This window comes from Pogona vitticeps, chromosome 5, assembly GCF_051106095.1.
Source record: "Pogona vitticeps strain Pit_001003342236 chromosome 5, PviZW2.1, whole genome shotgun sequence".
NCBI lineage: Eukaryota > Metazoa > Chordata > Lepidosauria > Squamata > Agamidae > Pogona > Pogona vitticeps.
Genome location: NC_135787.1, coordinates 78789910 through 78816040, shown reverse-complemented (window position 1 = coordinate 78816040; position 26131 = coordinate 78789910). Strand labels below are relative to the sequence as shown.

General features: G+C 40.5%; 1 long non-coding RNA gene across 1 annotated transcript in view; it reads left to right on the top strand.

The window, feature by feature from the left end:
* Window positions 1-4159: 4159 nt before the first annotated feature.
* LOC144589435 (uncharacterized) overlaps window positions 4160-26131 on the top strand; it is a 31785-nt gene continuing 9813 nt past the window's right edge. The window contains exon 1 of the long non-coding RNA XR_013545527.1: window positions 4160-4278. This is a non-coding gene — a long non-coding RNA (uncharacterized LOC144589435). The remainder of the gene's footprint in view (window positions 4279-26131) is intronic.

The window sequence follows — 26131 nt, the reverse complement described above, 5'->3', positions numbered from 1 at the left end:
CTGCAGGGAAACAAGATGGGTTGAATCAATTTATGCAAAAGCTGTATGAATAGGGTTACACCTGGTCCAACCATCCTCGCCCATGGGAAAGTTATGAGTAGAGATGGGGACAAATATAAAAATGGATCATTTTTTCCCAATGAATATAACTAATTCGCCATATATTTGGTTGTTGTGGGTTTTTCGGGCTCTTTGGCCATGTTCTGAAGGTTGTTCTTCCTAACATTTTGCCAGTCTCTGAGGTCAGCATCTTCAAAGGACAGCACTCTGTGCTCTGGTGTAGTTGGCTTGGGAGTGGAGTATTTATGGCTGTGTGATGGGCTTTTGTCTTTTTCTGTAGATGGGTGATTAGTGTGTCTTGTTGTGGGTATATTGTTGTGATAAGAAGGAGAGATTATTTGTCACTGTGGTTGATGGGTGTCATTAGCTGGTCTTTTGTGTGCAGTGATCCCCGGTCCTTGTGGCTGGGTAGAGTTTGTTGACCTTTTGCACGCTGTATTTTTGAGAGCTGGGAGCCAAGTTTTGTTGAGTTTCAAACTTTCCTCTTTTTTGTTGAAGTTTTGCTGGTGCTTGTGGATTTCAATGGCCTCCCTGTGAAGTCTGACGTAATGATTGCTGGTGTTGTCCAGTATATCGATATTTTGAAATAGAATTTCATGTCCAGTTTGTTTTAGGGCATGTTCAGCTACTGCAGATTTTTCTGGTTGTTTTAGTCGGCAGTGCCCCCAATGCCTATGAAGACACAGTGAGTAAAATCTATTCATTTCTTAATTTAGAGAAAGAAGAAAGTGAGAAAGAGAGATTGAAAATAGTGTGGGAACAAGATATTGGAAAAAGAATAAATGAAGAAGATTGGAGGAAGATATGGAAAATGAGGGTTTTAAGATTTATGTCGGTAAGAATAAAGGAAAATTTCTTTAAACTTAGTTTAAGATGGTATTTAACACTGGTAAAATTAAACAGAATTAATACTAATCACCTGAATGTCTGCTGGAAATGTGAGAAAGAAGTTGGTACATACTTTCATATGTGGTAGGAATGTGAAAAGGTACAAAGATTTTGGAAACAAATCTTCAAAGTATTAAGCTATATGTGTGGAAAAGATATAGAAGGTAAGGCTGAGATTGCTCTGTTATCAATATATGAGAACGTGGAATATGATGAAATGACTAAAGAATTGATAACTAATCTAATAACAGCAGCTAGATTGATTATAGCTAGACAATGGAAATTAAAGACTGAATTACAAATTGAAGAATGGTATAAAGAAATATGGAATGTAGCAATAAATGATAAACTAACTTGTAATTTAAAGATTAAGAAAGGAGAGTTGAAAAAGGACAATTTTTATGTAATATGGGGCAAATTTCTGGAATATGTGTTAATAAGGGGGAAAGGGAGAGCTCCAAATCAAGAATCTATGCAGTTCTGGAGAAGAGGACAATAGAAGATTCAAACTGCTGAGCAATCTGATCAACAAGCCCAGTGGCTCAGCGGTTTAACCCACAGCACCATGGTCTACTTTTCTACCATGCTCCTCAGTGCCCGATGCGGCCATGGTCTATTTTGCTGCCATGTGCCTCAGTGCCCGATGGGGCCAAAAAGCCTACTTTGCTGCCAACTGCCTCAGCGCTCGATGTGGCCATGGTCTACTTTGCTGCCAAGTGTCTCAGTGCCTGATGGGGCCAAAAAGTCTACTTTGCTGCCAAATACCTCATTGCCTCCTGGGGGCAAACTCTACTTCACTGGGAAATGTGATGTTGCTGAAGACAAATTCAATGCCTCATGCCCCTGTGTGCCTGCCAGAGACGAACCAAGCTACATCAGTGCCAAAGATCTCTCATTCTCCTGGGGCCAAATAGAACAATGCCATGGACTTCTACAAACTTGGCGGGCATGTTCAGGAAAGACATAGAAAGCTTTGACGTGATTCCGGATTCTCTAAGTACCTGGAGGAGCTTTCCTGGGGTCATCCTCCTTGTGACTATATAATTCTGGAGCCCCATACCCAATGTTAACCAAACATTCTGGACTTGTAGAAAACCATCTGAGGAAGCTTCCCTGTAAATTTTATATCTCTAGGTGCTTGGGGGCCAGTTTTATAGCCTTTCAAATTGAAAATGAATTGACAAATCGATTCATCTATTTGTTGGAGAATATTCATAAATTTGTATTCATTGGTTCATTAACCTTGATGAATCATGAACTAAAGAAAATTGCCATGTTTTTGATTCATCCCCATCCCTAGTTATGAGGAATAATAACAGAGGATTGTCTGGGTTCCTTGCTTGCCTCCCTCCCACACCATTTCTAGCTGTATCCACTCAGTAACTCTACTGTCTACTGTATGTGTTGGGGACACACGTGTGATACTCAGTCCCATTAAAGCTGATTGCCCTTGCTCCAGTCTTTGCAACGGAAAGCACAGGGGAAAAACACATGAAAATGCCATATTTTCTCAACATTACTCTTCCTTGTGAAAAAGTTGAATGGATTGAAAATATTGCATTTATATATATTGATGCATAAATGCTGGTAAGGTCACACCTGGAGTATTGTGTACAGAGTGGTCCTCACCGACCAGATAGGTGGGGTATAAATTAAATAAATAAATAAATAAAATAAAGTTCTGTTTGCTGCACCTCAAAAAAGACATCATGGAAATGGAAAAGGTGCAGAAGAGAGCAACTAAAATGATGACTGGGCTGGGGCACCTCCCTTATGAGGAAAGGCTACAGCCTTTGGGGCTCTTTAGTCTAGAGAACAGGCGCCTGAGGAGGGACATGACTGAGACTGTAGTGTTCACCCTTTGTTAGGTATAAGTCATGTATTATTCATGTCTATGCTAATGTGGTTGAGAGGTGGAGCCGAAAGAGGGTTAAAAGGCGGCGCCTGAGAGAAGGAGAGTCAGTCAGGAGTGAGTCAGAATGAGTTGGTGAGAGAGAGTCAGAGAGAGAGAAAGAGTCAGAAGAGATAGAGATAAAGTTAGAGACTGGTTAAGATAGATAGAAAAGGTGGAACAGTATGTCAAAAATAGTATGTACATCTGAAGAACTTCAGTGATTAATAAATTTGGCTTCACTTTAAAAAATAAGTTTTGTTTGCATTCACAATACAAGTGTCTGATCAAACATCATTTATTTTGTGGCTTGAGGTAATCCACTGGTGGCAGTGAAAACACGACTGGAACCTTTGTGAGGGCACAAAATTTAGGTGCCTCAAGGAGGTGAACAACACAGAGACGTATATAATTATGCAGGGGATGTATAAAGTGGATAGAGGGAAGCTCATTTCCTTCTCATGCAATGCCAGAACAGAAAAAAGAAAATATTTCTTTACCCGGCATGTTGTTAGTCTGTGGAACTCCTTGCCACAGAATGTGGTGATGACATCTGGCCTAGATGCCTTTAAGAGGGGACTGGACAGATTTCTGGAGGAAAAATCCATCACAGTTACAGGTAGAGATGGGGATGACTCACCATTTTGGCGAGTTGTCCTGCTTTGTGAGTCGTCAAAATATGACAACTCACAAAGCACAAATTTATTTGTCCATTCATAGAGGGTTACTAAAAAAAACCTGCCTCTTTTTTTATTCTCCAGAAAACAAACAATATATCAAAGTAGTGACAAATATGCCTCATAGTAGCATGACAACAGTTTCGCAGTATGTATTGCTGAATATCATCACAACTGTAATCAATAATGGCATTCTGTTACTTTTGAATTTTGGATAATGAATAACAATAAGTAGTACATATTAATACAAATAATCAATCTTACAAAGTAGTGAGCTCACAGAATCTAGAGTTAATCTGAAGTTCCAAGATGGAGACTGTAAACTTAAAGAATCAATATAAGTTATACTGGTATCAGATTTTGCTTCAGCAAATATAGAATCAATTGTCTTTCTCCACCCCTGTAGACAAAGGGCAAACAGTCATTCTTTTGGCCTTGTGTACTGTCCGAAATCAATCACCAGCTTTTCCAGTATAGGGACCACCATGCCCTCCAGCACCTCTGTTTCCAGCTAAAAAACAGGAGTCATGTACCTCAACAAAAGGCAGTGGAGAGTATACTGTATGACCATCTGCCCTTTGTCTATATAAATGGAGTTAGGGAATTTTTTAGGTACTAGAAGACTCTTTGTTTTTTTACCCAAAGAGAGCTCCTGTAAACTTCAATTGCTGCAAGGCAGACAGAAGGTCAGCCTGCAAGATCCCTCACAATACAGGAGAGAGGAATAAAATTCCCCGTATCAAATTTGTATTTGGCAAACAGGTAAGTGGAGTGAAATCCTATACATGTTGACTTAGAAATAAGTTTTATTGTCTACAGCCAGGCTTACTTTATGGAAAGTGTACTCAGGATTATAAACTAAGGCACTGTACAGCTTGGGCACCACATAACCTTATCACTGTTTAAGGTAGTGGAATTTGAAAGACAAATATGAAACACCATTCTGGGCTTGGAACCATTCTTTTGATAGTATGTTTAGATCTACATTTTATTTTGCATAAACTTTAAAGAAATCCCTTGGAAAATGAAAATCTATCTGAGGAAACAGAAATAATATATTCTCTGTTTAGAGTTTGGCATTTGTTTGTGTGTGCATATGTGTACATGTATGTGTGCATGTTTGTGTGTATATGCAGATATCTGTGTGTCAAAGGAAAAAAAGTTAGCATTTTTCAAAAGGGCCATTTGTGGATACAATAAATGTAGAACCATGACAATTACATCTTTCATACCCTTCATTTTTGTTTCAGTACAGTATATATATCCACAGATAATACAAGTCATTGTTTCTTTTGTTCATTATGCAACTTTATGTTCTGTACAAATTGGTTCAGAACAAAAGAACAATTAATAAAATACAATATGTTTTCAAAAACAAAAGTAATATTTTCAGAATATTTCTAATGAACCTCTCCCCTTCATACCTTGGAATGGGTACAAAAAATGTTCAGGGTGGTTATGCTCAGGATGCTCCATTCTATTACCTCCCTTATTTAGCTTCAAAAAATTATTCACCCCACCGAATGAGTCAGTCAGCTTTCCATGTTTTGCCCCCCCCCCCGCTTAAGTTGTGAATGTGTGTGAAGGAGTGCATTTTTATGCATTATTTCAGATCTAGCAGTTTCCCTAAGTCTTCCAAAATCTTCCAAAAAGAAGATTATCTTCTTTTTGATGGCTGGTGCCATTTTGGCTACTTGAACATCATCTCCAGGATTTTTGTGTAGGATAACAGATACAATAGAACATAGCACAGCAGCAGCTCTCTGCACGAAAGAAAGATTAACATCTTGAGAGAATTAAAAGGACTTGAACCATCTGTGGTATAAGATCTATTCTCTCATTGGATAAAATCCAGTTGTAACTGAAGTTTTGCCATTGAATCAGTGGAACTTCTGGAGTAGCTGATTCACCAAATCCTCACTGATTCAATGGGCCTACTCTACATGCAATTTAAGTCATTATCTATTTCAGTGGTTCTTAACCTTTGTTACTCGGATGCTTTTGAACTGCAACTCCCAGAAACCCCAGTCAGCACAGCTGGTGGTGAAGGCTTCTGGGAGCTGCAGTCCAAAATTCCTGAGTAACTCAAGGTTAAGAACCAGTGATCTATTTCATTATCTGTTCATCACATGTAGAGGGGAGAAGTGCAGCCCCAATCCTCCTTCATAACTTCCATCCTCCTCCTAACCCACAATGAGAGCCCGCATAGAAAGCAGAGCTCTCCCTCTTCAGACACATTATTCTTCATCCTGTAGGGCAGTGATGGCAGAGGAGGGGGAGGTGTTAGTGCTATCCCTACTATGTGTGGCAAGTATACATAGACACATGATGCATGACCAGACCCATGGTTAGGTTGAGAATGTTTCATCAGGTACATGGCAAACCTTTGAAAACATTGCAGTCTGGATGGGTTGTATTGATGCAAAGATGCAGATCACAATGTACATGCAATGCACCACTGTAGTTTCTAAGGCATAATGAATGCATGGAAATGCTATTTATATGTTCCAGCCTGTGTAGCTGGACTTTGTTATTGTTGTTTAGTTGTTAAGTTGTGCCTGACTCCATGGACCAGAGCACGCCAGGCCCTCCTGTCTTCCACTGCCTCCCAGAGTTGGGTCAAATTCACATTGGTAACTTCAATGACATTGTCCAACCATCTCATCCTCTGTCATCCCCTTCTCTTCTTGCCCTCACACTTTCCCAACATCAGGGTCTTTTCCAGGGAAGCTTCTCTTCTCATGAGATGGCCAAAGTACTGAAGCCTCAGCTTCAGGATCTGCCCTTCCAGTGAGCACTCAGGGTTGATTTCCTTTAGAATGGATAGGTTTGTTCAGGTCCCCTTCCAGGGGACTCTCAAGAGCCTCCTCCAGCACCACAATTCAAAGGCATCAGTTCTTTGGCGGTCAGCCCTCTCCATGGTCCAGTTCTCACTACCATACAGTACATCACTACAGGAAAAACCATAGCTTTGACTATGCAGACTTTTGTCAGCAAGGTGATGTCTCTGCTTTTTAAGATGCTATCTAGGTTTGTCATCGCTTTCCTCCCAAGAAGCAGGCATCTTTTAATTTTATGGCTGCTGTCACCATCTGCAGTGATCATGAAGCCCAAGAAAGAAAAAGCTGTCACTGCCTCCACATCTTCCCCTTCTATTTGTCATGAAGTGATGGGACCAGTGGCCATGATCTTAGTTTTTTTGATGTTGTGCTTCAGACCATTTTTTGCGCTCTCCTCTTTCACCCTCATTAAGAGGTTCTTTAATTCCTCCTCACTTTCTGCCATCAGAGTGGTATCATCTGCATATCGGAGGTTGTTGATATTTTTTCTGGCAATCAATTCCAGTTTGGGATTCCTCCAGTCCGGCCTTTCGCATGATGTATTCTGCATATAAGTTAAATAAGCTGGGGGACAATATACAGCCTTGCCGTACTCCTTTCCCAATTTTGAACCAATCAGTTGTTCCATATCCAGTTCTACAGTAACTGTTGCTTCCTGTCCCACGTATAGATTTCTCAGGAGATATATAAGAGGGTCAGGCACTCCCATTTCTTTAAGGACTTGCCATAGTTTGCTGTGGTCCACACAGTCAAAGGCAGTAGCTGGACGTAGGGCTGGCCAAAGACATTTTGTTGCCTGAAACAGAGAAGCAAATAGACCCCTCCTCCAGTTAAAGTGCATAGTATCAAAGCCAAGTAAGATATTTTGGCACAGAGGCAGACAAATCCCTCAAACACCATTTCTAGCAGTACTTATGCACTGATAGCAAATTAAATTATTCACAACTTGCTTCCTCTTCATGACTGCCTAAATTTTGTTTATGATATGGTTACTTCACTCTGTCTAATAGTAGAGCTGCCCTTGAAATAACTAGGAAGAGGAAACTAACCTCCTTCCTAAATGGCATTGCTCTGTCTGCTGCTTTTGCATGTTTTTAAGAGGGGAATTATTGTTGCCTTCAAATTTCTGTTTCAGCGAGCACATTCCTTGACTACAAGTAGCCCAAAAGGGGGGTGGTGGGGATTTAATGTAAATAAAATGTCACTCTAGGTTTTCTGTTGGCATATGCAGAAATTTAGTTAAGAAAGAATTCAAAAAATGAATTCAGACAAGGCTGGCTACATTTGATGTTGAGCCACTGTAAGGAAAATGAGGATTTTATTCTTTCTCTCCATGCTCACTTTTAACATGTTTTCAGCAAGCTTTCAAAGTCTCACTGATCTTTATTTATTTTGAAAGAACTGATGAGACGAAGTCAAAACCTCCCTAGAAAGAAACATAATATTTGCCTTACCATTACAAGAGAGAACAGAGATGCCATATAATTTGAAGCAAGAGCTTCAGGTACGTAGGTCTGAGCATTAACAAGACTTGAACACAGAAGGCTGCAGCCACTGCTGCTCTATTCTATGCAAAACCTTCCTGAACACTATACAGTCATATATAAGACAGGTCTATTTGGAACTCTTAATAGAAAACAAACAAACATAATATGATGGGTGTTGTTGTTGTTCATTTTATGCATCATTTGAAAATAGATTGTTAATTAGTTAATAAGCTACATTTACATTAATGTGGTCCTTAAGGCAGCAGTCAAGCGAGCTTGGTTTGCCACTAGCGGAAGAGAAGGCAGAAGGACCGGCTACGTCCCTCACCTTACTCGGGATCAAACTGGATACGAGGCAGCAAAGTTCAAAGCTGCCTCATAATAAATTGACGGATCTTGGGCCAGAGTGACCAACTTGTTAGAGAGGAAAAAAGTAACTCTTAAGGAGTTACAAGAGGGCATTTAAAATTCATGTGTAAGGTAGTAACATCGGGCCGGGCCTTCTTAAGGCCGCTCTGTAGTGCCATGTCAGGCCTTAAACAGCCTAAGCACAAAACTAGAGTAACTAGGGGCATGAAGGAGGATCTTAAGGTGTGGCAACAATTCCCTGAGAGATCCTATGGGGTCTCTTTTTGGAAATGGGAAATTAGCTCAGGAGCAGATTTTTGGGTGAATTCCGATGCCGCCAGGGCATTTGGATTTGGAATTTACTTTCGTGGCAGATGGTGTGCCAGTACATGGCCCAAGGAATAGCACAATGAAGACATCATGAGAAAATTTTTGGAGTTTTTCCAATTGTAGGAGCCCTTTGGCTCTGGGCCAAAGAATGGTATAATGCACTAGTCTGTTTTTGGTGTGACAACTGTAGCGAACAGCCCTGCCCTCACCTGTTTGTCATCGCAGAACATTGAAGAAGGAGCCAATGAGTGGACGGAAGGCAGAGCCAAGGTGGGAGGGAGCTGGGTATAAAGACTGGTGGAGATATTCTGAGAGAGAAACTGCGTGTAACTTGAAAGTAATTAGAGAGTGAGTTAGAGATCCGTAAGAATATAAATTGGAATAGAGGGTTAAAAGAGTTTTGAAGTTGTATCTGAATAGATTCAAACATAAGTGACTGGCAGCCTGTGATTGATCTAATGAATATTTATCATCTAATAACTTCCCTGATCAAATAAAAGCCTTAAGTTTTTAACAGCACACTTGTCTCTATACGTGATTGATATTAATATCTGGTGGCAGCGAAGAAGGAAGAAGAGCGAGAACCTCGTGAAGGCCTGGGGGGATAGGGACTTCAGAGGAGATCACAACAACAACCAAGTGGTTGTCTACATCATCAACAACATTACATCACATTCAGAGAGGGTAATGGACTTGGTTAGGGCTTTTAATTTATGAGCATTGCAATTTAACATGATGGTGCATGCCCGACATGTCCCTGATATCAACAATAGGTTAGCTGATGCTCTCTCACACCAACAGATCGCGCGCTTCAGGGAGCTAGCCCCAGAAGCCAAGGAACTGTTAGAAGTTCTTCTAGCAGAGGTCTGGCAGATTGGCGTGAAGAAACATTGAGAGCAATAGGTCTGTCAGGACACCCATATCTCCAGCTCTTCTTGGATGCTTATGAGAGCAATGGGTGGTATTATGTAAGGACCAATATGAGGTCGCATTATTTGAAGTTGCTGCCCTAGTAGCCTTTTTTGGTGTACTTAGAATTAGAGAGTTAGCAGTAATGGGAAAGGCAGACACCTCTCAAATTGCCTTACAGCAGAGAGATGTTACAATTCAGGATAATCATTGGAAAATTAAAATCAGGCAATCCAAGGCAGATTAGACAGGTAAAGGCAAACTATTGATACTGGGGCAATGCAGCATCAGGCACATTTGTCCAGTGAAGGCCACAATGGCTTTCATGGAAATTAGGGGTCAAGGCTTAGGGTAATTTTTCCAGCATGCTGATGGGTCACAGTTGACCAAATATCAGTTCTGGAAACTTAATGACATGGCGCTAGATAGAATAGGAGTGAAGGATGTGAGATTTGTCACACATTCCTTTAGAATAGGAGTGGCATTGACAGCAGCAGCCCTAGGTTACTGTACAGACCAAATTACGCAGTTGGGGTGATGGTCTTCAAAGGTACATTAGGCCTTTACCTGATGTGTAGTTAGGGGCCATTTATGTCGTTTCAGGTGCCATGAATGTCGAAGGTCGAAGGCATGTGATGATCATCGGCCACAGCTTTGTTTATTGGGCAGCACGTTATGCTGCTTCTTCCCCGTGGGGGAATGCATCTTACTCGTGGGGGAATGATTTAGGGCTTGGTGTCCATGCGTATATTAGAGGAGAGGCATGCATGGCATGCAATTGATACAGCTTGGCAGGATGACAGCCTTCAACTAAGCTCCACCTGATGTTTTGGTAATTTATCTGGGAGGCAATTATCTACCTAGATCACCAGGTAAGGCATTGATCCTGGACATTCTGAGAGACTTTAGGAGGTTGAATGCCAGGTATCTGGCGATGCGGACTGTGTGGTCCACAATCATTCTGTGGTTAGCTTGGTGAGGCGCCCAGAATATTGTCAATTTTAACAAGGCTGGGCGGGGCATTAACACGGATGTTTGTAGAGATGTCTGCAGCAGTGGCTTCAGATCCGTGATTAATCACCATAGGATCCAAATTAACAAGACTGAATATTTTTGTAGTGATGGTGTCCACCTGTCTGATGCAGGTTCGGACATATTTTAGAAGACATCAAAGGGGGCCTGCTTTCCGCGCTTACTCTGTGGTGGGCATGGGACATAGCAAGGCTAGTCCCTATGCCGTGGCGGGTAGTGCAGAAAAACAGGTAGTATTGGTGTGTCTGATCTCCCAGCTCTGCGGATCGTGTGATTATAGGACCAGTGTGGGGAAGATACGCTGGGCCACTTCTGGACCAACAGTCATCAATTAAAGATGTCTTGAGGTCTGGGGTGTTTATTAGCAGCCGACCGGGTTCCTGCTGTCTCTAAGACCACTGGAACCTGGGGTTGGGGAATATGATTTAATAAACTGTGGCCCATATTTAATCTATATTACTGTCTTGCATCATTATTCCAGGACTGGGTGGGCAAATGTATGTCAGAGATAGAGTGTCGGGAAATTCTTCAACTGCTGATTCTGTGTGATTGTCACAGCAGGAGCTTTTCCCACCTCACACAATTTGCAAATTAGTTTGCTTTCTTTTGTTGTTAGTTTTCATACTTAATTTACAAGTCTAATTCACCAGACACAAAAGACTACCTTAAACACTTCTCAGGAATGCTAGTGTGATCTGACCTGCAAAGATAGTTTATCTGTAACATATAACTTGATTCTAAACTGGAATAGAAATGAGAAGGATTTAATTGGGTAAGATTCTCAATGGATACATCATTTGCACACTTCCACAGTTGTGAGGTAAAACACATCTTATGTTGGAAATGTATACACAGGTGAGGCTTGCCGTGCATTTCACAGAACACAGCAAAGCATGTGGGACTTTTTACTAATTGTTCATTCAAGGCATGTTTTAGCAAGTGGAAAAGTGTGCACAGAAATGTATAAATTGGGACAAATGTTAAAACATGAACATTGAGAAAAAAGTGTATGGGCTATATGTACAAATTTGCATGCAGAAAACTAAAGCAAGGTTTTTCAGCCCAGTATGAACAACAGTTGGGATAAGAGTGCACATGAGATACACAGGAAGAAAACAAATTTGAGGCAGAGAGTTTTTCATAAACCAATGTTGGAATAGATTTAGCCTTGCAGAACAATCCATATTGCAATTGCTTTTTAAAAACAGGCCTTTAGAAAACATGATTCATAGAGCTGTGTGATCTTACATCCCAGGTTTTTTTAAAGGTACTCAGGAATTCTAGCCAAATTTCTAGCAGAAAAAGTATAATGTTCAATCACATCAATTCTGCATTCACAGTTGTTAATCACATCTGCTTAGAGGAGTTTTTGCACTTTTGAATCAAAGGGGAAAATGCTGTTCAGCCTACAATTAAAAATATACAGTACATGAACTGTGTTTACCCTTATCAATACATGTGACTTCTTTACTTGCCGCATAATATTCCTTTAAATACATCTCCTAATTGATCGTGATGATTGGGGGGGGAACAACGCTAAATATCTACTGATACTAATTAAAATATTTCATTGTCATACGATAATACACTATTAGTACCATCTCCAAAACATGGTTTGTACATTCTTTGATTCTTGAATATGTAATAGCTATACAACTGCATTGGGAGTACCTGAAGCCCTGCATTTTCAACTGCATTTCTGATTTCAGTTACAATGCTTGCCTTTCCTCGTGACCTTGAAACAGCCAATTTGTTTCACTTATTTTACCTTCCCCACTCCTGCTTTACTCCTGCCAAGGCAGGGGTGGAGAGAAGGCACAGTTCTGGCAGCTTGCCTGCAGCTCTGCCATTGCACCCACATCAAGGGTACAAGGACAGAGCAGCCTTTAAACCCCTGAGGTGAAATGAATGCCTGTTGATATCTCGGTGTGCCCAGCCCGAAGCTGACCTATGATACCCAGCAACTTCTCTGCCAATCAGATCCTGGCAATGTATTCTAAAATAATTCTGTGGGTGAGGTTGATGTACTGGAGCTTTTATATTGTGCCTAAGATCATAGGTACATGCTGAGGCTGCATTACACTTTCTTCATTTGTGTTTTGCCAAAGATTTGAGACCTTTAGTACAAACCTGTTCATACAAGAATTGGTGAGGATTTTCCCTGGTTGACTAGATTGAATGCATTTAGCAACTTAAATGACAAGGTTACTAAATTATGTGAAATACTATTCCTTTTTTATTCATTTATTATTTTAGCCCTATTCAAGAATGGATGTGGAGAATTCTAGAATGACTCCCTTCTTCATACATGCAGGAATGTCTGAATATGTCTATTCATGTTTTGGATCCAACAACGAAAGAACAAATGGGGTGTCTCCCCTATGTGAAATATCTGTAGGAATAGTGAGAAAAGTCAAAAGGAAGATGTGAAATGTTGGAATAAAGTCATGCATGCTTCCAGATAATGGGATGGGTGAGCATGGAGGCCTACCCACACAACTTCCCTCTGGTCTCCCCTCCCAGAGAAGCAATGGTTCTTTTTTGATGGTATTTTCCCAGACTGCTAACATTTTTATTTCATGGTGGAAGAGGTGAAGCCTATTTAATAATGTGTTCTATGCATTTATTTAATTGTGTTTGCTGCCCTTCTTATATTGATGATCTTATATTGACGATCCCCCTCTCAAAATATTTAGTTATAATCCTATACAACACTCAGCTGTTATTTCTCTAAGTTCCATTGAATAAAATTTAAGGTTGATTCCGAAGGGCTCTTTTCAGGCAAAACATATATAAACATTTTAAACATTAAAAATATTAGATTTCTGTGATGCAGGAAGAAAGAGGGATCTGTACCATGTCTTTTGTATTTAATGGTATCTTTCTGCATCCAGTAATGATCATAGCTGTTCTAATTAATCTACCTGTCATGGCACATATTCACATAGTCTGTATGAGAAAACCTTTGCCACAAGGCTTTTTCTTTTTCTTCTTCTTCTTCTTCTTTAACGTATTTATTCTCTCTATCTCACTTTTCTCCATTTAGTTAGGTTGTGAACTATCTTGTGATTTAATTGAAAGGATCCTAATTAATCTGCAAACAAAAATGGGAAGAGCTGGAGTAGGTGTGCCCCAAAACACCAGAGGAAGGTTTGTTAAAATGCAGCTTTATTGAATACCTTCACCAGGTGTCTAAAAATGGAAGCAGTTCACTAAATGAACATCACAGCTGATACCAAATGTGAAGTAACTAAGAACATTAATGAGGTTAAGAACAAAGAAAAGAATAAAATAAGACTTGTGGTATCTATCTATCTATCTATCTATCTATCTATCTATCTATCTATCTATCTATCTATCTATCTATCTATCTATCTATCTATCTATCTATCTATCTATCTATCTATCTATCTATCTATCTGTCTGTCTGTCTGTCTGTCTGTCTGTCTGTCTGTCTATCTATCTATCTATCTATTTACTTACTTACTTTACTTACTTACTTACTTACTTACTTACTTACTTACTGTATTAAAAAAATCTCTAGAACTAATGGAAATTATATTTTTGGAGAAATACTTTACCCTAAACATTATAGCAAAGTCACAGCTTAATCATATTAATATTTTGAGATGCTTTTGGTCCCTTCTTGGGAGAAATGCATCATCATCATCATTGGGTCACACCATTCACAATGATAAATTTCAGCCATTTGCTGTATTCTTAAGTCTGCTTGTTTTCTAAAGAGATCAAGGGGATCAATAGGAATGAAATAGGATTATTCATATTTATCCTCAAAAGCTGTCCTACGGTGCTGAGCTACCACTTCTTTCCCCTAACAGGTCTCTTTAAATGTTTTAGTGTCATGGGAGGGAGGAATACCATGTAGAAGTTGTCTTTGATGCATGCCATTGCTGGGATGATGCTGTGATCTTCCTTCACTTTCTCCTTCTTCATTCATTCAAGCTATTTCTTCTATTTATTTGTTTGATTGATTGATTTATGTGCCACCCTTTCACATACAAACTCAAGTTTTCTCTTCGATAGCCTATGTAGGAGCACTTGGAGCCACCGCTCAGCAGTAATAATGCATTTTGCCTTCCAGCTCTGAAAAGAGTAGGCTGTTTTGGGAATACATAATTTATGCATTTTGGAGAGGGTCCATATGGCTGGCGTGTGCCCCAGAAAAAGGTAATGAAATGTAAATGGCATTTCTTTACATTCAAGCAAGAAGTGCGTGACCTAATCCTTGCTTCACTTGCATGGCAGGGAAGACTGATACTTTGATTTTTATGAGCACTGGAAATGACATCTGGATCCCCCCCCTTCCCAGGAAACCGAGCTTTTGAATGACAGGATGAATAGCACTCTGCAACACAATCTTTTCCTGTTTAATGCAACCTGAGCCTATCTGCATCCTGAAAGTAGTTTGATTTTTCTTCCCTTTTTCGTCTCTGTGCAGTGCAATTGGACACAAAACTAGCTCTCCTGGGATGCCATCTTTCCTGAAACTGTACAGAACACTGATTGAACTGCTGAGTCAGTCTGTAATCAATCTTACATCCTACTGATATCCTTTGCTATTTTCTCTTTGATCACAGCCTAATGGAAAATAGAGCACGTTAAGGAATAATGAAGTTTTCTCTAATTGTATCTATGCTGAAAGAACTCTAGGATAACTTTGTGTTGTATTTGATCAAACAGTTGGATGTGAATTCATATTTAGGAGTCAGATATTACTGTATTTTGCAATCTTTGCCCACACATAATTGGACTGCACTGTTTGGAGCATTTCTGACTTCTGGAGGAGGTTCTCTGAACATTTGCCATACACTCTCCCTGTGAATCTCTGGCCTGTGGACCTCCTCTGGGCTTCTACCATCTTATAGGACTAGGGCCTCCCTGTAGTCAGCTGCCTCCACCTTCCCCTCTTATTGACACTTGCCAGCTGACCGAGTGAGGAGAAAAGGACTTTATAAGCGGAGCTTCCTTGAGGGAAGACCCACCACCAAAGAAAGCAAAACCAAAGGGGAAGACATGGGGGTCAGATGTTTTGCCCAAAGTGACTAATTTTTTTATTTGCCTGCCTGATATTGTTTGTTTTGTGTAAAGGTCACAGCCAGAAGAGGAATAGTCTAATGAGTAAAAGGAGTGGTGAATGACTCTATGCAGCAGAGTAGGATCTCAGCATGTTTAAAGGAAGCAGTAATAAGACCATTATTGAAGACTGGATCCCATTTTACTGGACAACTATTGGCCAGTCTCAGATATTTAATTTCTGGACAGGTTACTAGAATCTATGGTGGATTCTCAGATCGAAGAATTCCTGGAGATTATCTAAACCCATTTCAGTCAGGTTTCAGGCAGGCCTGGCTAAGAGATAGAGACTGCTTTTGTCACCTTGTTTTGTTTATCTAAGAGGTTATGTATATTTCTCCATTGTATGCATTGCACTCACTCAGACTTTTCCTGCACCATTTCATGAGGTCAAAAACAAAATGTTTTTGGCAGAGGACTGCAGCAATATCCCAGCTTTTCTTGCTTCTGTCTTCTCTCAGCCACAACAGTACAAATTATGTGCCCATCTTCTGGGATTCACTAGCACTACATGAGAAAAGTTGATGTCTGAATTTTTGTGTAGTTTATGTACTTAAACTTCCATTTTAAAAAGCCAGAAATTAAATTCTTCAAAAAAAAAAAAACTTCAAGCCAGCCACCTGGGTTTGAGCCCAGGTTGTGAGCAGAGTTTTGGCTGCAGTACTGCAGTTTAACCACTGCATTATGAGGTTCTTATACTCTCTGTTGAAAAACAGTCTTTGTATTTTGGTGAAACCTGGTTAATTGGTGAAAAAATGAGTCAGCTTCTGGGATTTCTCCTTGCTTGTTGTCACTCTGTTGATGATAATGAGCGCAAGTGGGTGTCCTCTAGATTATCTTGACTGCTGCCACTGGTTTTGTCAACATTTAGGCTGCCCTTTGCTATGTAGAGCTTGGAATCATTTTTTTTTCCTGCTGACCATGCAGGCACGATATTGTGCACCTGGCAATCATGGATACAGAAGCCACAATGGGTGTTTGTTTGTTGTTGGGTGGTTTTTGTTTTTGAAAAACTGGGGGGGAAGAATGTGTCATTTTCAAAAGAGAGAAGAAAGCTTCCGGCACTGAGTGAGTGGAGGAGTGGTTTATAAGATAGTGGAGGGGGCTGAAGTATCACCAGGAAAAGAAAGACAAGGAAACAATATAATAGAGCTGAGAGAGAGAAGAGGAAAAAACAGGGAAAGAGACAAGGCATGGAGAGAGAACAAAGTGGTTTCTGATGTAGGTAAAGGTGGTTGAATGGGTACTGGGTTGAAGGGAGAAGAAAATTCGATGCTGTGGAAGAGATTGTACCAGATAGTTGTTCTGCATATTTGTACTAATATGCATATTTAAATGAATGTCTCTGTGCAGTTTTTCTGTGAAACTTTAGGTGCATGTGGACACAGGATAGAATGAATACATGAATTAAAACATGTGAAATGGCATGGACAGCCAGCTGGAACTTATTCATGATAGCAAATTCTTTTCTTCCAATAATGTAAGAGGGCAATTAGGCTGTAACCTGGACTTGATATTGGATAGTGAGCTTATAGCTGAACAGTGTGTGAAGATTATCTGTACCCCAATTCTGTACCCCAAAGCAAAAAAGAACGGGTAGCTTCACACAGACGTCAGTGTATTCTATGTTCCACAACAGGTCCTAAGGAAAATTTGGTGTTAGATGCTCCAGGTGCTCTTAATGTCGAACATAATTAGGTGAAAATTATGTGATATATTTAATACTTGTACTTTGGTGCTTCTTAAATGAGTGAAGAAATACTGTATGGCCCAGTGATGTTTTGAGGCATCTGAGATACTATAATAAGCAAATATTTCAGAACAATGGTAAATTATCAACAATTAATGTTGATTTTTGCATATGATGGCATCACCAACACTTCCTCCTAATACTACTAAGATATGATGATGATGATGATGATGATGATGATGATGATGATGATGATGATGATGATGATGATCATAATCATCATCATCATCATCATAATCATAATGGGTAGTGTGGGCGGCATATAAGTTAAATAAAAATAAATGAATAAATAAATAAATAATAAACAGGAAGGCTTTATGTAGCGAAACATATAGAAAGCTTTCTCATGAATTTCCTCCATAATCCTTGGTGCAACATCCCTGCCAGGTAGATTATAAGTATTATCTGCATGCAGCAGATAGTGCACTGAAGACGAGTTTTGAGTGTTTTGCCCAAAACTACCCAACGTGTTTATGGCAATGTAAGATTAGCTCAATTTAGATTACAGCAAATCGAGTGAGGTTGTAAACCTAATAAAAACAAGAGAAGATGATATGATTTTCCTTGGGTGTTACAGAAAGGCTTTCATGAAAAAAGGGATCTTTCCTATGTTCATGAGATACCACAGAAACATCTATTAAAGGTAAAGGTTCCCCTTGACAATTTTTGTCCAGTTGTGTTCGACTCTAGGGGGCGGTGCTCATCCCCGTTTCCAAGCCATAGAGCCAGCGTTTTGTCCGAAGACAATCTTCCGTGGTCACATGGCCAATGCAACTTAGACACAGAACGCTGTTACCTTCCCACCGAGGTGGTCCCTATTAATCTACTTGCATTTGCATGCTTTCGAACCGCTAGGTTGGCGGGAGCTGGGACAAGTGACGGGCGCTCACTCCGTCACGTGGATTCGATCTTACGACTGCTGGTCTTCTGACCCTGCAGCACAGGCTTCTGCGGTTTAGCCCACAGCGCCACCACGTCCCACGAAACATCTATTACCATGCTTTAAATATTTTTTTATTTCTTCTTTTGCTTCATTTTTCTTTTCTCACTTGATCAGCAAATAGGCTCTGCTATAGCACTTCCATGTAAGTCATCCATCCCATCTAGTGCATTTTATTGTGTCCTTGCTGATACTTTTGACTTCTAATATCTTTTCCGTCCTCCCCCTTCATCTTCTCTGCCATTGATTAATGAGTGGCAATCATGTAATCCCTTAGAAGAATATTGTGCAGGAGTAATTTGTCTCTAGTGCTAAGTAGTTCTCCTCCTTAGCTCTTTTCTGGGCAGCTTTTGTGTCCCTCTTTAATTTTTCAACATAAGCTAGTAAGAAATACTTCAGGAATAATAATATAGGGGAAAAGATTTTAACTGTTACCTGATACCACAATTTCTTCAAGGCCAACCAATTATACACTAATGCCCTAAGAGAAAACCTTGAGGAATCTTTCAGAGCTATTCAGAACCTAAATTGGATTTTGCAGCTTGAACTGCTTTGTGTAGATTTAGTTTCAGCTCTAAAATATACAGGATTCATCTCACAGGTGATAGATCTACTAATTAAAATCACTCCTGATTGTTTGGTGTAAATCGAAAGCTTTTCTCTGGCATAGTCTATTGAATCATGCCAGATTTTGGCATGTGGGAGAATTCAACTCATAGCCTTTCAGGTCTGGATCTATATTAGGGATGGATATAGATGTGTTTGTCTCTCTCTCTCTCTCTCTGTGTGTGTGTGTGTGTGTGTGTGAATCATTATAGCTGCACAACAGTGTGACTATGCTGTTGTTCAGCAGAGCAAATCAACATTCTTCAAGACAACTTTAAAAATGTGGGCAGCACCTACCCAATTGTAACTTCTAAATTGGAAGCACCAAAGTTGTCACAGTTTTAGCAGATAGTCTCTTGTTCTTGCCCTGTGCCAAATTTGGGAAAACATGGACAAAGGGGTTTTGACTTACGACTTTTTAAAAGTAAAACTATTTTACCTCCTGTTCAAGAATCAGTGACCCTAAGCATACCTAGATTTAAAACAGATCACATAAATTTGAAAGACTAATTTTGCTTATCTTGAAAGAGAATGGTTAGTCACAACCACTTTTTTTATTTGGAAATAATTCAAGCTGCAGAGGCTAAAATATTTATCCTGAAAAAAGGCCTGTCAAAGTGATCTTGAATACTACAGATTAGCCAGCAAGAGTTTCACAAAATGAAACATTGTTTACTTTCGTAGGTGGGAAGTGAGATATTTGGAGGAAAAGGTCACGAAAACAAACTAAAAAGACAGGTATTCTCAATAGAAAGTAAGCGACTCATTATTTCAGAAAGTGGGACATTTAACCTTATATTATCACTGAATCAGAATATAATTTTGTAAGACCAATTCAAAATGTTTCTCCTTACCTTAGAAAAACAGATAGCAGCAGTGTCTTTCAGTAAACTTTATCTCAGGATTTCTAAATCCAATCAGTTCTTTTCACATAAGTTTTCAAGGGGGAAATCCAGGTCTGGAGCAATCTGAGCTTTTGACCTTGTCAGTCAGGACCTAATTAGACAACTCTTAGTTAAATTTTTAACTCCTACTGGGGGGAGGCTTATCAGAATCATGCTTGCAAGAGGATTCTGTGTCTTTTTGTAAAAATGGATGCACAAAAAGAATACCAATATTGAAAATATTTTTAAAATATATATTTTCTAAAAAAAATAAAGAACAAATATTCAGAAGCTCACTCATTTAAGTTATGGGATTACAGTTTTTCATTTGTGGCTGTGGATGGCCTCACTGTATGTTAGCAAAGCTTTGGTCCTTATATTTTGTCATGGTTTATGTCAAAGTCTCAATTTCAGTTCTATTTTTAAAAGCTAAGAAATGCAGTTCTTTGACAAACTTCCAGTTTATGAATGTGAGATACTGTGCTTTGCATTTATGATTCAAAATTTCAAGATAAGGCCTGATATTGCTGCACACTATCATGCCCGTGTTGTCAGCTAGAAAAGAGATGCCAAGCGTTACAACATGGGCATGATATTGTGCACCATAAGGGCAGCCATAATGTTTAAAAGTTAAACCAAATGGCAGCAAGTAAGATGATCTACAGGATACCCTCTTGTGCCCATTTATCATTCACACATAAAAAAACCCCAGCCCTGACAATTGCTCTGTGTTTGAGTGAAAAGAGATGGCAGAAAATCTTGCCCACAGTTTCACCCCATGTTACTTGTCAGAGTGTCCTTCCTTAATGTCATCTGCCCAACCCACAAGATCAGCCCAGTCAAGGGTCCTCCAGGTGGCTACCCCAAGGGAGGCCTATAAATCCTCTAAAGGAGGTAGGGTCTTCTTTGCAGTGACTCCAACTTTATGGAACCAGCTTCTGGAGGAGCTCCACATAGTCCTCTACCTGTTGACATTCAGAAAACAATTGAAGACATTGCTTTTCAAAAAGGCTTTCTACACCTACCCTAGCTGATTATCTGCCCCCCCCTTTTCTCCTTCCTCTTCTTCCCCCTTCCCTTTTTAATCCTTCTGCTCTGAGTTGAAATGATTAGTCAGTGCCATCTGGTTTTTAGGGTTATTGTGACTGCTTTTAATGCTTCTGTTTTTGTCTCTATTAAATGTGTTGTGTAACCCACTCAGAGTAGTGCCTCAACTAACTAACTAACTAACTAACTAACTAACTAACTAACTAACTAACTAACTAACTAACTAACTAACTAACTAACTAAATAAATAAATAAATAAATAAATAAATAAATAAATAAATAAATGTATTCCCTGGAGATAATGCTGAAACACATGTCTTTGTCACTGTTTTGTAGGCATTCAAATGTGTTTCTACTCCCGATTGTCTGCTTAATTGATCCTTCCTATATTCTATGTAGGTTAACTGAATGAGCAAGGGGTCCTAACAATGCAGACTGAGATTTTGGCAGAGTGAGCTGTCAGAAAGGTATTGAGGATATCAAACGTAAAATAAAATCCCATTTTGCACTTAATGATGGATCCTACTTCTAGAACAGCTGAAGACTACTAATGTACATTGCTAGATCTTTCATTCTGTGACTACTGGGACTGAACAAAAACATATCTCAAGGATCAGCAGGTTCAGGGATGACCACTCTAACCAACCAGCCACACTACCCTGGTTATCCTGGTGTGTGTGAATCCATGATGGCCATATGTGCTGATGGCCGGAGGAATTTGCCTGCCTGGCACTCTCTCAACACTTTAGTCTGACATGACTGTGCAGTGCTCAATGAGCCAAAGGTTAACCACTTGACTCTTATACCGACTCTGCAAGGTAAAAATGCCACCACATCCCTAAAATTTGCAGGTTTCCAATAGATGATCAAGGAAAGATCTGGTTTTAAGTATCACAAACCCTCTTAAGCAAAAAAGGTCAAACAAATGTATGAAGAAATTTTACATTTTATTCAGTTCTTTAAAAAATAAAAAAACCCCTCCAGTATATGGATATGAGATATTGTGCTTCTGAGTCCATGATCCATAATGCTAGGTCATGACCCAATATCACTGCACAATATTGTGCTCATGTTACCAGCAATAAAAAGTATGCCAGATTTTACATAGCAAAGGAAAGCCTGAATGTTGACAAGACCAATGGCAGCAGTCATAATTAGAAATGGGGAATTCATCTTCATAGACTTGTCATCCTGCCCTCTTGCCAGATTTGCCAGCCAAGCAGGGAGGTGGAGCTGCAGCAACCAGACTACTGCTGCAATTGGCATGCTGATGATAACAACAGCTGCACAAGCCACAGACCACAAGGTAAATGGATCAGCAAGTTCTAAGTGGGCATAAATCAGGCTGACCACCTGTGCCAACAGGATTTGTTATCATCTATGAATTTCCTTTTACATGTATGCAAAATTAAAATGATGTGAAACTGGTTTCTCTGTGTTGAGATTCCAATCATCAGGTGCTGTGATGAATCCTCTGCTTTGTAGAGGAGGGGGATGCAACTGATAGGGGCTTACACATGCAGATGATCAATCACAGTAATGAGTGAACTGGTCCTTAAACTGATTGCAGATGTGTAAGGACAGAGGTGGCTTTGAATTCATTGAAGTTTTCCCATGTACACAGGAACCTTTGCTGAAGCATCGTATCAGTTGAACTTGATCTTTGCTGCTGCTCTTCTTTTTTTTTTAATCTGGATGCTGCCAATGTTTCAAAAACAAAGTAATGATTCATGAATTCTGATATTAAGGTGAAGCTGGAGGGAATAATTGATAGTATTTGCTTCTCCCTTCATCTTGATGTAGAGCAGAAGGCCCCAAAATACAAAAGAAAGGGGGGGGGTTGAAATTGATTTAAGTTTTTTTAGTTCAGAGAAGAAAGCCAATCAGATGCCCTAAAAATTTCACTTCCCTCCCAAAAGTTCAAATAAACCCTGTGACACCCGTGCCCCGGGTCATGAGGTGATGTTGGGAGTGCCGTCTCGCCCTAGGTCCACTGTGGGCACCCAGACAGCCCCCGTGCCTTTCCCACCCCAGATGCTTCATCAGGCAGTGGACACCTTGGACTTAAACCGGGGCCTGAAAGGGTTAACAATATCTACCCAGACTCCTCGGGTTTGGGCGGGAAAGGAGTGGAGAGGTCCAGAGGAGGGGGCTGTGGGGGAAGTCAGTAGCTGGAGAGACGTGGACGAGGGTGGATGGGAATGGGTGTCCATCCAAGACCCTGGGACCGGCCAGTGGGAACAGGTGCGTCTCACTAGGAGGGAGGCTGAGGAGAAGAGAAGGAGAGAAATGGTAGTACGTCCCTCTTACTGGGGAGAAAGAGAGACCAGAGAGTGGCGGCGTAAGTTGGTTGAGGAGAATAAGAGAGTGGAGAAAGAGAGAGAGGAAAAGAGACTATGGCATCTGGAGGAGTTGAGGAAACTGGGTTGCTACCAGGACCCTGGGGCGTCTCAGGGGCGGAGAACCATGTACCCTGGGGATATGCAGGGTATGAAGAGGCAACCCCACTATTGATGCCGGAGCCAGATGATTTCGAACCTGAAGAACCCTCACAGGTTCAGGCCAGTCCATGGGCTTCAAAGTCAAGTAATCCGTTTGACGAAGATTGGGTGCCCCTGATTGAGCCGTTGCTCCCTCAGGAGAAGTTTATTCCCAGCTTAATAGACACTTCTATACCCTTTCCCAAGTTAATAAATGAAGACAAGTTGTTTGGTATAAAAGCGTCTCCTGTTTTATTTGGTTCGGGGGAGGTGAATAATAAAGAACCCTCACAAACCCCTAGTAAGCATCAGTTTGCAAAGAAAAACTCACACTACATACCCCTGAGAGTGATATAAAATGAAGCTTTGCAACATGTATCTGTACTGAACAGCCCTGCCCTCACCTGTCCATCACCTCAGAACATTGAAGAAAGAGCCAATGAGTGGACAGAAGGCGGAGCCAAGGGGGGAGGGAGCTGGATATAAAGACTGGTGTATGGAGTCTGAGAGAGATTCTTAGAGTGAGAGATTGCATGTAATTGAAAAGTGTCTGAAAAGCTCTAGGGAGTTACTCACTCCATTCGCTTCAGATCCCCCAACTAAATATATATATTTACCTCATGAAGAAACCGGAGAAGGAAAACTCCGATTTCAAACCTCCACTGCCTTGTGGCTATATCCACCGATGGAAAAGGCTTCAGGAGTTAACCTCGAGGCAAAATCCGGAGCTGGAGTCCCGAAGGCAGCTCGTGTCATTCTGCCAACTCCTGTGACGTTGCTGGAACCAGTCGTATTGGCTCTTGCCTTTCCATTGGACCATTTCAGCAACGTGGAGAGGGGGGATCTGCTGCTTGGGTAACAGCCTATCCTCCATATTACCTTACCCGGGCTTCATGCTCTGGAGAGGACATTCCTCGATTCAGAGCATGTTACCATAGTCTCTCGAGACTGAAGGATGCCTATGATGATGAAGAAACCGGGACCAGTTGGCTAGCTTGTCCTGAGCACAAAGGACAGAGTTCTGAGGGGACTTAGTGGTGGCCAAAGTCAGAGAAGCTGAGGTGACTCAAATCAGCAAAAACTGGAAAGAGTAAAAGCTGATATTTCTGTCTATTTGGTGCCTAGAGGCGAGGAGAAACTTTGTCTCAGGAAAAAAAGGCCTGGCTGGGAGCTAGAGGTCTAAACACAGTATCCTAACAGTGGATGATCACTGGGGAAGCAACTTTATTGCACAGACTCTAACTCACTGAAAAAAATGTACCTTTTAAATTTGAGGCTTGTAAATTGAAGCAGAAGCCTAAATAACTAAACATGCCTTCCATGTGGGGGGAAAAGGTGGAAGAGTTGACTCCTGAGGGTGCAGATGACTCAGATCAGGAGGGGGAAGAAACTCAGGAGGGGATTACCTCAGAGAAGGAAACGGAGACCTCAAGAGGAGAGGACTCTATAGAATTAATAAAATGGAAATTGGAGAAGGAACAGGAACAGGTAGTCAAGCTCAGACAGCTAGAAATAGAAAAGGAAAAGATTGTGCTGGAAAAGGAAAGAATGTCATTTGAACTATGGAGATTAGAGCTGACAGTCCAGAATAATAATGATATTAATAATAGTAGCCAGTCTAATTCAGAAGAAAGTCATTTGTCCAAGGCAGACCTTAAAAGAGTCCCTGTATTTAGAAAGGGGGATGATCCTGAATCTTTCATTATTCTATTCGAGTGTGCATGTGAAGATTTTGAAGAGAGGGATCAGAACAAATGATTGTGATGAGATCTCTGATAAGTGGCGAGTTAGCAGATATATACACCCAGATGTCATTGGATTTAGTGAGAGATTTTGAAGAATTTAAAAAGTTCCTATTCTTGTGGTTTGGCATCAATGCAGAGCATTTGAGGCGGAAGTTCAGGGCACTGACAAAAAAAAACCTGAAGAATCCTAGCGGATCAATTGCCTGTGCCCTGTTTAATTGGGATTGATCTCACTGAGCATGTCAAAAGTGTTTAGTGCAGCCTCGCTCCCAGAAGAAAGTGGAAGAAAAAGCAGAAGGTAAGGGCAAAATTCAAACAGAGCTGGTGAGGGGAAAGGATTCAACAACTGAATTAATACATGTTAAGGTTCCTCTAGAAAGTACATTTAAAAGGGAACAGAGACCAGGTCCCACACTGGATTCTCACCTTCCCCAAAACAGCCAAGAGAAGTGAGGGCCTTGATGATGAGTACAAGTGCTGAGGTACATGGGGGCCCATTGCCTTGTGGCTCCAAGTAATAAGGAACTCACTAAAAAACAGCTTTGACTATTGCTTTGTGTTTGGGTGAGATGTGGTTAGCAAATGAAAAAAGGAGTCAGGTTCTGGAAATTTCCATTGCTTGTTGTCTCTTTGTGAATGGTAGTGAGCACAAGACAGTATCCTGTAGACCAGAGGTTCTTAACCTGTGGTCCACAGACCCATGGGGGTGCACAATGTCCTCACAGTGGGACTGTGAAGGCTTGAAGAAATGTTATGATCTTTTCAGTTAGAATAGGAAGGAAGGAAGGAAGGAAGGAAGGAAGGAAGGAAGGAAGGAAGGAAGGAAGGAAGGAAGGAAGGAAGGAAGGAAGGAAGGAAGGAAGGAAGGAAGGAAATGCAAAACAAAATCTTAATTTCCCTTGTTTGTTTGTGTAAAACTTGGCTTCTATAATATACTGCTTCCATTAAAATTGACAAAATTGAAAATCAGTTATGAAAATAACTGTTTGATAGCAAATAAATGTTTGGTATTTCTGCATACAGTGAGAATATGCAAATGAGTGACATTCAGTGGCTGAGAGATAGTATTTGACATTTCTTGCTGCTGCACAGTCAGAAGCCATGGAATGATAGAGTCGGAGTC